The 13,525-nt window shown below is 39.4% G+C and overlaps 2 pseudogenes; one reads left to right on the top strand and one right to left on the bottom strand.

Moving 5' to 3' along the window:
- The first annotated feature begins 471 nt into the window (after positions 1-471).
- Positions 472-5,957, top strand: LOC127486076 (UBX domain-containing protein 6-like; annotated as a pseudogene).
- A 3,004-nt stretch (positions 5,958-8,961) lies between these two features.
- On the bottom strand, positions 8,962-12,919 carry LOC100348447 (eukaryotic translation initiation factor 2A-like; annotated as a pseudogene).
- Between the last annotated feature and the right edge of the window lie 606 nt (positions 12,920-13,525).

Here is a 13,525-nt window from a genome sequence, read left to right as displayed (position 1 = left end):
ATAACATTTTTGTTTACTTTATAGTCACAGGTATAATGCAGCACTAAATAAAGAGTTCAACAAGTCGAAAGTAGAAAAACCACTGTTCATGGGAGAATAGATAAGCAAGCACTAAATAGTCATCAAATCTCAACATGACAGTTTCACTCATATACAATAAATTTGTTTAGTACTCTGTTAATTAGTGACTACACATCAGAGAAAACATGAGGTTTTCATTTTTCATTTTGAGGTCATATAACTCTCTGTATATTTTGGGTGGTTTCCGGGTAACTGTTATTTTCATAGATCTTCAGAATCTAGTATCATCATACTCATTGACAGGAAATTTATGTTTACTTTCGTGAATATTTAGAGAATGAGAAATTAAACTGTTAGATTTTTGAACTTGTCAAATGCACTTCTCTGTGCCCATATTTTTCCTATAAATATAATAATTGAGCCCATCCTGACTGGGCTGTGTCCCCTCCCCCACCACTACTGCCGTCCCCCCCCCCCCAACATGAAGAAATTCTTCCAGGAGATCAAGGCAGACATCAAATTCAAGAGGGTGGGGCAGGGTCATAAACTCAGACTCCCTGGGGAGAAGGCCCCCAAAGAGAAACCCAACCAGCTGGCTCTGAGGCAGCCCCTCCAGGGACCCACAGATGAGACACAGATGGTGGCGGCTGCAGCAGAAGCAGCCCCGGGCCCAGGGACCCAGGTCCATGGGGAACCAGATGAGGAAGGAACTTCGAGCCCAGGCCACTGTCCGCGGGAGCCCAGAGGCACAAGGGACTAACGCGGTCCCTGAGGCCAAAGAGGAGGGTCAGCTCACCTGGCGGTGCCCGGCGTGTACTTCACCTGCCCACTCACGGGGCCACCCTGAGCAGGGACCAGCGGGAGGCTGGCATCAAGGAGGCCATTCTCTCAGAGGCTGTGTCCATCATGAAGATCCACACATTCAACAAAGCCCATGACCAGGTGAAGTTGGGCGTGGACACCACTGCCAAGTACCTGGACAACACCCACCTGCACCCCGAGGAGGAGAAGTACCGAAGATCAAGCTGCAGAACAAGCTGTTCCCGGAGCGCATCAACTGCTTGGAGGGGGCGCACAAGTGTTTTGAGGCCATCGGGTTCCAGAAGGCCCTGCTTCCAGTCCTGATCAGGAGAGCCCGGAAGAGTTCTAGGTGCTGACCCAGGCGGTGGTGGCCCAGCCCCAGAGCCTGCACAGGCACAAGGAGCAGCCGCTGGCCGCCGAGCCTGTGCAGACCACGCTGCAGGCCTCCAAGTTCGAGCTGCCCGCGGACTTCCTCAGCCTCATGGCAGAAGAGGTGAAGCCAGAGCAGAGGTTCAGGGCGGATGCGGTGTAGCGGCTGAGCATGCTGCGGGCTAAGGCCAGGTGTGAGGAGGAGCAGCAGAGGGCGCTGCGGGGGTACAGGTTCAGGCTCCTGCGCATGTGCCTCTGGGAAGGCTGCCTGCCGCAGGGGGCGTGGGGGGCACCGGGGGCTTGGGTGCCCCGGGACGGCAGAGGGCAGGGCGCGGGCTGTCCAGTCGGCCCTGACAGTCCTGCCCTCAGGGACCTTCTACTCCCGTGAGAGGCTGTCGGTGCTGTACAGCTTCCTCTGGGAGGCCTTGGAGAGCGGATGGCTGCCCTTGGAGCTGCTGGCATCAAGGAAGCAGAAGCTGTTGGAGGAGAACCTGGCCTTGAAGGAGTGCACCTTAGGGAGGGGTGCCCAGCCTGGGGGTGGGGCTCCAGGAGATCAGACAGCAGGGCCCCGTGCGGCCCCCCAGCAGCAGGGTGATGCTTGCTCTGCCCCCAGGTGCCCTCTATCCTCCTGACGTTCTCCTGGGACCCAGTTGTGCTGGAGGACTTCAGAGCTGCCGGGCCGAGCCCCAGGTGTCAGTCTTGAAGCCCAAGCTCCGGGTGGCCATGGAGCGGCTCTTGTGCAATAAAAGAGTTGGCTTCAAAAAATACTATAATAATTGAAATTATTGAATAATACACAGTGGTATACTTAATTTAACATTTCCCTGAGTACCATATACATTTCTAGATTAAGTTCCTGCAAATTTTATATTTTTGTAAGTGAAATTTTGGAAATATTTTTCAATAATGTCCGTTACATCTGCTTAGGATTCTTTAATTTGTTTGCCAAAGTTCTATTTTCTAACCACAGCAATAAAAATAAAATGCATAGTATCACACCTATTTTGGGAACAATTTTGATTTGCCTGTAACAAGATTATTTAAACTTCTGTAGCAGTACTGTATGTCATTACCACACTATGTTATTGCAATTTTAGCATGGGGAACCTGGGCTCACCCTGGCTTGCTTTTCATTGTGAGGTGACCATGTCATATCCTTTCATGAAGTGTCTGTGTAACTTTCCTGTTCATAATTTTTCAGAAGCAAATACACATGGGTATATATGGAGTATATATGCCAAATTGTGGATTTTATAGAAAAGATATTTCCCTGGGTTATTTTATTTTCCAAAGTGTAATTCTATATATTTCCATTCCATTAACTTGAATTTGTTATGAGACATGTTGGTTTCTTGGTTTAAAATATGACAATTTTCTTTTTACGGTTCTTTAAGAGTTAATTTAACTGATATCCTCATCTACTTCCTGTGTATGTGTTTGTTACTTTGTTATCGTTGCTAAAGAATGGCTCAGTTCTATTCACAGAAATTTTGTAAATTCTTAGCATACTGTGTGCATCCAAGTCTTATTTCATGTTGCATTTTTATCATTTTCATCTGTATTTCTCATCCATCTTCCTTGACGAGCTAACATCAGACTTTCACTCTTGAAATTTTCTTGCCATTTTTATTGTGAGTTCATCATCTCAAACAAAATTCCATACGTCATCTCAGAACATTCATTTGCACGTTTCCTGAGAACTGTATTGAAATAGTGGATCATTCACCCTTCCAAGAGTACACGTGCTTTAGAATATTTTATAGATTCAATGGTACATGTACTTGAAAATTGATCTTGAAAATTTCCACATGCTAGATTGACACACTTTTATCTTTGTTTCAGAATTATTATGCTAAGTTACATTAATTGGTCTAGGGGTCCATGCTGCGGTGTGGCAGGTGAAAGCCCCAGCCTGCAGCTGTGGTATCCTGTATGGGTGCCAGTTCAAGTCCTGGCTGCTCCACTTCTGATCCAGCTCCCTGCTAGTGTGCTTGGGAAAGCAAGAGGATGGCCCAAGTGCTTGGGGCCCTGCACCCATGTGGGAGACCAGGGAGAAGTTCCTGGCTCCTGGCTTCAGATTCCCTCAGCCCTTGCCATCGTGGCCATTCAGGGAGTGAACTGGCAGTTGGAAGACTTTTCTCTCTCTTTACTTCTCTGTGTAATTCTTTCAAATAAATAAAATAAATCTTTTAAAAAAAGATTCAGTCTGCATTTATATTCCTCTAATTATGTACTCTTTTGTAAATATAATTTTAGGCCTATTTTTAAAAAAAACTTCCCCTGTGTCTGTGTTAAATTCTATAAATACAAATTAACAAGTTTCTACTCACAGTAATCAAAATGTTATCTGTCATGCCATATCTGAATAATTTTTTTGTTTTAAAATTTTTATTTATTTTCATCTTATTTGAAAGGCAGAGAGAGAGAGAGAGAAACAGCTACAGATCTTCTATCTGAATAATTTATTTTTAAAATTACACTTCAATTGATTGTGATCATTGATTTATATCATCAATTACATAGTTAATTTTTTTCTATTTTTGAATTCATTACTATTGCCTTAGTTTTTTTCATTAGTAGTGTAATATGTGTCCATGTTAGAACAGCTTACCGGTGGCAAACTTGTTTCACTTTATCTTTGTAATATAATCAACTTCACCTAATTTTTTCCAGATATAGACAATGTTCATGCACAACATTGCATAGAATCATTTTGCATCAGTGCCATCATTCTGCTCTGCAGGTCAGATATTTTATTAAATTTCATGGCCTCTTTTGGAACTACACATTTACATTTGATTTTGGAAATTTTTACAAAGTCATTTCTTCATATCAGTGTTATATTTTAAATATATTCTGTTAAGATACATGAAATACTCTTGATTTAAGTTCTGTTAATTTTATTTTCTTTCATAGCTGTTTTATACATATATACATTTATATTTATATATATATATATTTCTTTTTCACATACTTCCTGTATACTGTTTTGTCACTAATACAACATTATTCCCTACTGCTTCTACAAAATTATTCCCTACTACTCAATATCAAAATGCTTGCCAATCATAGCCCTGAAAGTATTTGCTCATTCTTGTCAGGATTCTTTTTGAAGTCATCAAGTGGCTCACATTTCTCTAAGCTGTCTAACTCCTTCCATGTACATGATTTTACAAATTTGTGTTACCACAGCAGACTCTTTCATATGTTCAAGTTAATGTATACTCTTTACATTTGGGTATTTTTTTAGTACTGAAAATCATAATTTATCCATAAATATGTATTGGGTCAAGGTGCTTCAATACTCACTAAAAATTAAAATATTAGTCAGCATGGTCTTTTCTAATTTAAGTTCCTAACATTTTCTTATTTTTAATGTAATTTTATGTCTTGTATTCATCTATGCCATTTCTATATGATTGTGACTCTGTTTCTACCAAATTACTAGTTTGTACACCATATAATCAAAATTAACTGTCTTATTTAGAGGTCATATCACTTTATTTTGTCTTAGAATTTACCACTTCCACCTGAATGTGTAATTAATGACCTGATTTGTGGCAATACTAACACAGGAAAACAGTGGGTGTCAGGGTTTGGTTTATGATTCTGTGGTTATAAACTCAATTTAAATGATGGAAGTTGTCCTAGAAACTGTCAGGAATACAGGATTTTCACACATGGCAGGGCCAGTACCATCATGGGCATCAGCATGGGATACTACATCTTTCTGGATGTTACTGGAGCTGTAAATTATTTTCTGATTTTGGAAATTTTCCAAAATACATGTCCCTGACATACTACAGTTTTTCCAGTTTATTCTGGACCCTTTTATAGAAATACCCATCCACAAGGTTGTCTTTTAATTATGGCACACCCTAAATTACATTGTTACTTAAGGCAAAGCAAGCTTTTCCCTTGCCATGTCCATCAGATTTATATTTTTTATTTTGACTTACAGTTTATTACTTTAAACTGTGTATATAAATATCCACATGAAATCTAATCTTAGCAATGCCAATGTATATTAATTCTTTAGGGCATTTATGTAGAAATAAAATGAATTTACTCAAAAATTTTCAGTTTGTATTAGTAACCTCCATCTGAATGTTCTATAAAATCACTTTTGGACGTTATATTATTTCACTTTCAAGTACACATACATGTGTTTTGTAGTTTCTTTATTTTTAGGTACTCAAAATTGGCCAGTCACTTTGAATTTTCCATGAATTAGGATGAGACACTTTTATCTTAGCTCTAAGATTGTTGAATTCAATGGCATACAATTTTCTTGATTTAAGAGAGCACAACATTTCTGTAGCTTAAATGTTTATTTAGGGCTGTTTTAATCTATGTTACATCCCATTTTGGCTGTATTGCTGCTTCTACTAAATTTGCCATTGGTACATTGCCCAATAGTCAATATACCACATATAAAAAATTGTCACATATTTCTATTTTTCATATTGTATTTGAGTTTCTTTACTATAGCAGAGTAAATAGTCAGTACTCTAATTTGTGCCAATTATAATGCAGGAACCTTAATGCTACCATGATTTTCTTTTTTTTTAACTTTTATTTGATGAATATAAATTTCCAAGTACAACTTATGGATTACAATGGCTTCCCCCCCATAACTTCCCTCCCACCTGAAACCCTCCCCTTTCCCACTCCCTCTCCCCTTCCATTCACATCAAGATTCATTTTCAATTCTCTTTATATACAGAAGATCAGTTTAGCATATATTAAGTAAAGACTTCAACAGTTTGCACCCACACAGAAACATAAAGTGAAAAATACTGTTTGAGTACTAGTTATAGCATTAAATCACAATGTACAGCACACTAAGGACAAAGATCCTACATGAGGAGTAAGTGCACAGTGACCCCTGTTGTTGACTTAACAAATTGACACTCTTGTTTATGGCATCAGTAATCACCCTAGGCCCTTGTCATGAGCTGCCAAGGCTATGGAAGCCCCCTGAGTTCACCAACTCTGATCATATTTAGACAAGGCCATAGTCAAAGTGGAAGTTCTCTCCTCCCTTCAGAGAAAGGTACCTCCTTCTTTGATGACCCGTTCTTTCCACTGGGATCTCACTTGCGGAAATCTTTCATTTAGGTGGGTTTTTTTTTTTTTTTCCAGAGTGTCTTGGCTTTCCATGCCTGAAATACTCTCATGGGCTTTTCAGCCAAATCCGCATGCCTTAAGGGCTGATTCTGAGGCCAGAGTTGTGTTTAGGACATCTGCCATTCTATCAGTCTGCTGTGTATCTCACTTCCCATGTTGGATCATTCTCTCCCTTTTTGATTCTATCAGCTAGTATTTGCAGACACTATTCTTGTTTATGTGATCCCTTTGGTTCTTAGTCCTATCATTATGATCAATTGTGAACAGAAATTGATCACTGGGACTAGTGAGATGGCATTGGTACATGCCACCTTGATGGGATTGAATTGGAATCACCTGGTATGTTTCTCACTCTACCGTTTGGGGCAAGTCAGCTTGAGCATGTCCCGAATTGCACATCTCTTCCCTCTCTTATTTCTACTCTTATATTTAACAGCGATCACTTTACAGTTAAGTTTCAACACTTAAGAATAATTGTGTATTGATTACAGTATTCAACCAAAAGTATTAAGTAGAACAACAAAAAAATGCTAAGAGGGATAAGGTATTAACTTGTTCATCAACAGTCAGGGCAAGGGCTGATCCAGTCACTATTTCTCATACTGTTCATTTCACTTTAACAGGTTTCCTTTTTGGTGCTTGGTTAGTTGTCACCAATCAGGGAGAACATATGATATTTGTCCCTTTGGCACTGGCTTATTTCACTCAGCATAATGTTTTCCCAATTCCTAGCAGGGATCACTTTTCAGTTAAATTTTAAATCCCTAAGAATAGTTGTGTGTTAATTACAGAGTTCAACCAATGGTACTAGAACAAAAAAATACTAAAATGGATAAAGTATTACATTGTACATCAACCTCAGGAGAAGAGCTGATCAAGTCACTGTTTCTCATAGTGTCCATTTCAGTTCAACAAGTTTCCCCTTTGGTGCTCAGTTAGTTGTCGCCGATCAGGGAGAACATATGATATTTGTCCGTTTGGGACTGGCTTAATTCACTCAGCATGATGTTTTCCAAATTCCTCCATCTTGTTGCAAATGACCGGGTTTTGTTGTTTTTGACTGCTGTATGGTATTCTATAGAGTACATGTCCCATAATTTCTTTATCCAGTCTACTGTTGATGGGCATTTGGGTTGGTTCCAGGTCTTAGCTATTGTGAATTGAGCTGCAATAAACATTAATGTGCAGATAGCTTTTTTGTTTGCCAATTTAATTTCCTTTCTTTATCATTGTTAGGCCATCAACTCCAATTCTGGAAGTTGTCCAAACAAATTTTATGTTCATAGTACCTGAGAACAATCTAGGGTAGTACCATCAGTCTCATGAGTAGAAGAATTCATACTTGCATACAATCATGGAACTTGAAATTAACCATTTACTTTGAAAGTTTTGGTAAATTTTTTTTTTGTCCAAGTGTATTGAATTCACTCTTTTTCACAAATATTCTGGTCTAGGCTAATCCCAGTCCTGTGAACCTGTGGCCATGATGATTTAAATTTTTATTGTGAGATCACCATCACACCCAACATTCTATAAGTTGTCCTGAAAACTTTCAGGTATATAGTTTCTCAGAACCGTCTTAGTCAAGCATAATCATTCTTTCTTCTCAAGGTAATATATATATATATATTTATATTTATATATATAATATATATTTGCCAGATTTGCCCTCTCTAAATATTATTATGATTATATAATAATTATTTATAAATATATATAAATATATATTTATATATAATATATAATATATAACATATATTCTATATAATATATAAATATATAAAATATATAATTATATATAATTGTATAATAATAACTATATGTAACGTGTGGTTATATATATAAAACTTCTAGATTTTTATAGAACTCTAAATCATTGTTTGATTATTCAGTTTTTTGATTATTCAAGTATTCTACTGTGTGTCTAGGTATTGGCACGTTTCCTGACAATTATGTGGGTAAGTTGCAGACCTTGTTGTGGTTTTGATCTCAGAATTGTATATGTTTATCTAATTTTAGAGGTTAGTAGAGAGGGAGAAACAGAAACTATGAGCTACATCTGGTGGCTTACTCCCCATTCTTGTTCTGACCAGTAGCTAGATCGTTATGGAACTCTGAACTATTCTTTTTAGATAATAAATTTTATATGTATATTTACATTTAAAGTGTTGCTCTATATACATATTTATAAAAAGTAAACTATATATATGTAGGCATGGGCTATTTTTCACAAAAATCTCTTAAATGTCTTATCACATTATTATTATAACTATCAATTGAATTCTACTCACAACATTAAAATTATAATTTATATTCTAACCAATACACTTCTTTGTGTATCTCGTTTTGTGTTTGTATTCTTATCACCTGTGTAAATGATTAGTAGTCTAATGAAAGCCCACCCTAGAACTAAACCTATCCATGTTGCTTGGATTTTATATTGGAAGTTCATAAACATACTCAAAATTCTGTTAATTTTGTTGGCCACTTTTATGTATATAGTTCATCAGAAGCACTTTAAGCTGATATTCTCATTTTCCTTTTCTAGGTAATACACTTTTAACATGGGTGGCTTTTGTGAATGTAAAGAAATCTTTGATTGTTGATACATTTAAGGGTGTTTTTTGATAAATGGCATATTTTCCTTTATTTTTTTAATTTAAAAGTCTTTATTCATTTATATGGTAAATGCTGTCCCCTACTAAAAAATTTCTTTCAATCATTAAGCTTAGCTGAAAAATTCATGTATCTTTCTGCATTGAATATTGACATGATATAGGATGCAGAATGTAAGTCAATTGAATAGACATTATTAAATAATTTCATGTGTATGCAGAATCTTGGATAAATGCTTAACATAGTAGAGCCATATTAAATGTGGGCACACAGGTGCTCCATGTATACCACCGGGTTTAACACAAGAGGTGTTCACAGTGACTTCTGGTGAGCAGCTTGTTTTCGATGACTCCTTAAACACCCAATTCCACATCTTCCAGCTCCTGAAGAAGGGCTGTCTCTTTTTGAATTTTATCCAACTGATTTTTTTTTTCTAGCTGTTTTCCACTTGCTGCTTGTTCTTTCAGTAGTTCAATTGCTTTCAGTTTCTGCTTTAGGTTCTTGATTTTTTTGTCTACCTCAGTGTCTCCAGAAGTTGACTGAGTAGTGGGGTGAGCTGTTGACTCGGCCTCCCTCTGCCGATTGTCGGGTGGCACCAGAAGCTCTGAAAACTGTGACGCTAACAACCAAACAAACGGAGGGAAAAACTGTTGCTTTCTGCACTATCCGGCCCATCTTGCAGTCTTTGTAAAGGGCAATATTTTCACACTAATGTTTCTCAGGTATACACTCGGCTGGTCTAGGCTGGTTGCGCTTCAGTAACCAGGTGAACGAGGAGGATGGCACGCGGGTGACTGTTGTTTCTCCTACTGCCACAGACGTTTCAGAGGTGGAAGAGTCTCGCTGCCTTTGTGTCTGCAGAGACGTGTGTGCCATAGTACGTCCTAAGAGGTGGCAAATTGGACAGCCAGAAAGTTCCTTATGAATTTGCTAGCCAAGGTCATGGGGGTTTTAAACTGTAGTGAGGGCAGTTAATACCTTTGGAAGAGTCCTGTAAACAAACAAACGGAAAAAATGATTCTAAACTGGATGCACGAATCTGGACACTTTCCTTTCCTTTCCCTGTGTTGCTTTCTTTCTGTTGGAAGTTGACCGCTTCGTGCTTCCCCGTGTCTGCATGCTCGTGTTTCCTCACCTCGTAATGCGGAGAGCAAACGTCAGCAGTGGTACGTGGAAGCAGCCGGTGCCAGAGGGTTCCACGCGCAATTCGGGTTCTGCCTGTGGGCTTAGCTACCACGCTTTGTGCTAACTCCTTTATTTCTCCTCTGTGCTGAAGATGTAATCTCATGCCAGAGCTCACTAGCAGGATTGGAGTGTATTCCGTCTGGCAGTGTCGTCGCAAACGGCGTTTCTTGTTAAGAAAAAGGAGAACCTCACAGATAATCAAGAGACAGCTTTTCCAGCTTTTCTGGAGCTCTTCCGGCAGTACTTTTCTGCTCAATTTTTAGCTTTTCTTCTCTTTATTGTTTAATATTTTTTTAATACTGTCGAGAGAGTCATGGTCCCGATTCTCCTTGGACAGCATTTGTCACTTTGCCATAAAATATGGTTTGCTAAGTTAATATATTTTTAAAAATCTGAACTTTGGAGGGTGGGTCACAGAGTGTCAGGTTCCTCCTGGGCTCTTGGTGCACAGATTCGTTTGTGTTGTCACTTTTCAGTATTGCTCTGTTTACAAAGAAAATAAACATGTGGAGCTGGAAACTGTGCACTGCCTTCTCTTTTTATTTTTTTTAGTGAATACCACTGCGATGTACTTCCAGTAGGTCACTGAACTTTATTTTGCTGCTATTTTGAGCATTTACTGGTAACTTGCAAGTGCCGAGGCTCTTTGTGTTGAAAGTAGCTGGAATTTTAGACCTTGGCAATAGCTAAAATGTAACGTATTCGGCCCATGAGCGCTCCATGGATTTCATTGGACTGGAGCCCGTTTCCCGTGGCACACCCCTGAGGTATCTCCCCTCCCACCCCCACAGTTCTCGGTGACTTCCCAAAGCACTCTGCCGTGCTGGAGGGTGGCTGCGAGGGGTGGCTGCGAGGGACTGGCTGCATCCGTGCCGGTGCCGCCTCCATCGGCCTGCTCACGCCCCCATCAGTGTTTGTGCTCCCGTGGGCCGGCTTGTTCATTCCTGAAGAAGGTGTGCTGGACCTGGGTGGTCAGTGTCAGGCGCGGACTGTCTGATCTGTTTACTAGGTAGAGCCCACGTGATACCTCCTGTCTGAGGAAACTCTGACTAGGTCTAAAGTTATTGTTTGATTAGACAAAGGGTTTTAATAAACACACTTTCGCTGTAGTAAGACAAGCATTAATAGAAGCTGGTTTGATTTTCACAGTGATAATTTTTTTTTTTATTTTTGAGTTCTCAAAGAATGTGTTTTCTGTTATGTCCAGCGTTTTGAGGGGGTAAAAAGAAAACCTCCAGAACTCCCTTTACGTCTCCATGAGCTCTAGAAATAAAATTTCTATAATTTAATAAAATCTGTAAACTAACAAAAAAAAACTGACTGAGAGGTAATGTTTCATGGTGTGCTTTGTGGCACAGGAGTAGAGGGCAAATCTGGACATTTGTCACTTCTTGCTTCCTACTTTACAGCTTTCTTAACTGCTTTGTGTTTCCTTTGATTTTTAAGGGTTGATTTTGATGAGGGTTTATCATTTTCTGATTGTGGTTTCATATTCTGAGGTGGCTCCTCTTCATGCAGCTTGGAATTGGTGACTGGCTTATTTCTGAAAGCAGGGCATCCATAGGCTGTTGCAACCTTATTTCCTCACTGGATATTTCACTTGGAACTGCTTGGTAAGTTATTGTTTTTGCTGGAAATATTCCATCCAAAAATGGCTGCCATGAAACCTGCCATAGCTCTCCACTTGAGGGCACATCATATTTGTGCAATATAGAGCCCGTATAATGCCAAATCTCATACCCATTATTAACACGTAATCTGGGAGCACATGTGGCTGGTAAAATATGCTCACCATCTGGGAACCAAGTAAAATATGTAGAATCAGAAGCCACTGGTTTAGAAATAAGCTTGTAGTTTTTAACATCCCATACTTCCATTTGTCCTCTCAGATTTCCCAATCCAGCTAGTACTAATACATGTCCTTGAGGGCTATAGTAGCCTGCATTCTGAGGACCAGTTCCAGAGTCAAACACAGGATCACATTTCAAGTTGAAAAGTGTTGTTTTGGTAGGCTTAAAACCATATACAGCACAAAATTCAGTAGAACTAGAATTCCAAACATCGGTAGTTGTGCTATGGCACTCTCTCTATTTGCAATGTAATGCAACTCTGTTCCCCATAATAGGAAGCTCCTGTCTTATCAATGTCTGTATTAGCTATTACCGAGACAGCAGTAGCTTTTTTTAATTCCATAGCATTGTAACCTTATCAGCCTTAAAGAAACTTTTATTGGCTAAAGCTGCATGAGGTCCACCAAAGTTGGGGTACTGATACAATCTAACATACGAAGGTGCACCTTTGCTTCCTGGAACATAGACAGCCACCTTGTGTGGCTGGGGTCCAGGTGATAATACCAAATCAATTTTCTGCAAATGTAATGTATTTGCAATTATGTTGAAATTATTTTTTTCAAAGAAGTGAACTTCATTGTTAACATTTCAGGGACAAATATTTTCATCTTCTGACCAGGATGGACACCAATTTTGCATTTTTTTCTGGATTAAAGACTTCAAACATGTCCCAATTTTTAAGTCATAAAGCTGAAGATTGGGTGTCCCAGCTGTGCCATCTTTAGAAGTAGCGTAAGGCTGCCAGGTTGCCAGAACCGTGTTTTTTTTGGCAAGAATTCAAGGCAAACTTTGGGAGGTGGAAGGAGTGCAGCTGTCCCTTGTTAGTGACACAGATAATATTTAATTTTTCTCACTGCACCAGGCAAACAAGGTCCCATCCTTACTAAAGGTGTAGACTTCGCAATTTTTCCCAGATTCCCTGTTAAAAGCGGTGTGGACGGTGTCATCTTGTCCCCATATTTTTCTTTCATACCATTGTTGATTTATTTCTCAAGTTTAATGCAAATTTAATACATGTTGGTTGACCCAATTCTGTTGTATATGGTTGTTAAGCTTTTACTGCTCCTACATTATTGTCATTTCCAGTAATCAGAATATGGTTTATATCCTAACATGCACATTGCTCTTAATCTTTATGTTTTATTTCTGTGACATATATACATCATGATGTAGTGTATGCTGATCCTAGTATAGAAAACTGAAGCTCATCCTCCTTAACTTTTTCATTGTGGTTTCTTCAATTTGATGAAACTTCTTTATGTTTTCTTTTCAATTTTTCTTATACTATTTGTAGAATGCTCTTTTTTTTTTTTGACAGGCAGAATGGACAGTGAGAGAGAGAGACAGAGAGAAAGGTCTTCCTTTGCCGTTGGTTCACCCTCCAATGGCTGCGGCCGGCGCACCGCGCTGATCCGATGGCAGGAGCCAGGAGCCAGGTGCTTCTCCTGGTCTCCCATGGGGTGCAGGGCCCAAGCACCTGGGCCATCCTCCACTGCACTCCCTGACCACAGCAGAGAGCTGGCCTGGAAGAGGGGCAACCGGGACAGAATCCG

The sequence above is a fragment of the Oryctolagus cuniculus genome, chromosome 20 (assembly GCF_964237555.1).
Source record: "Oryctolagus cuniculus chromosome 20, mOryCun1.1, whole genome shotgun sequence".
NCBI lineage: Eukaryota > Metazoa > Chordata > Mammalia > Lagomorpha > Leporidae > Oryctolagus > Oryctolagus cuniculus.
Note: the sequence above shows the minus strand (reverse complement) of the source record. Positions and strands in the feature narration are given on the sequence as shown.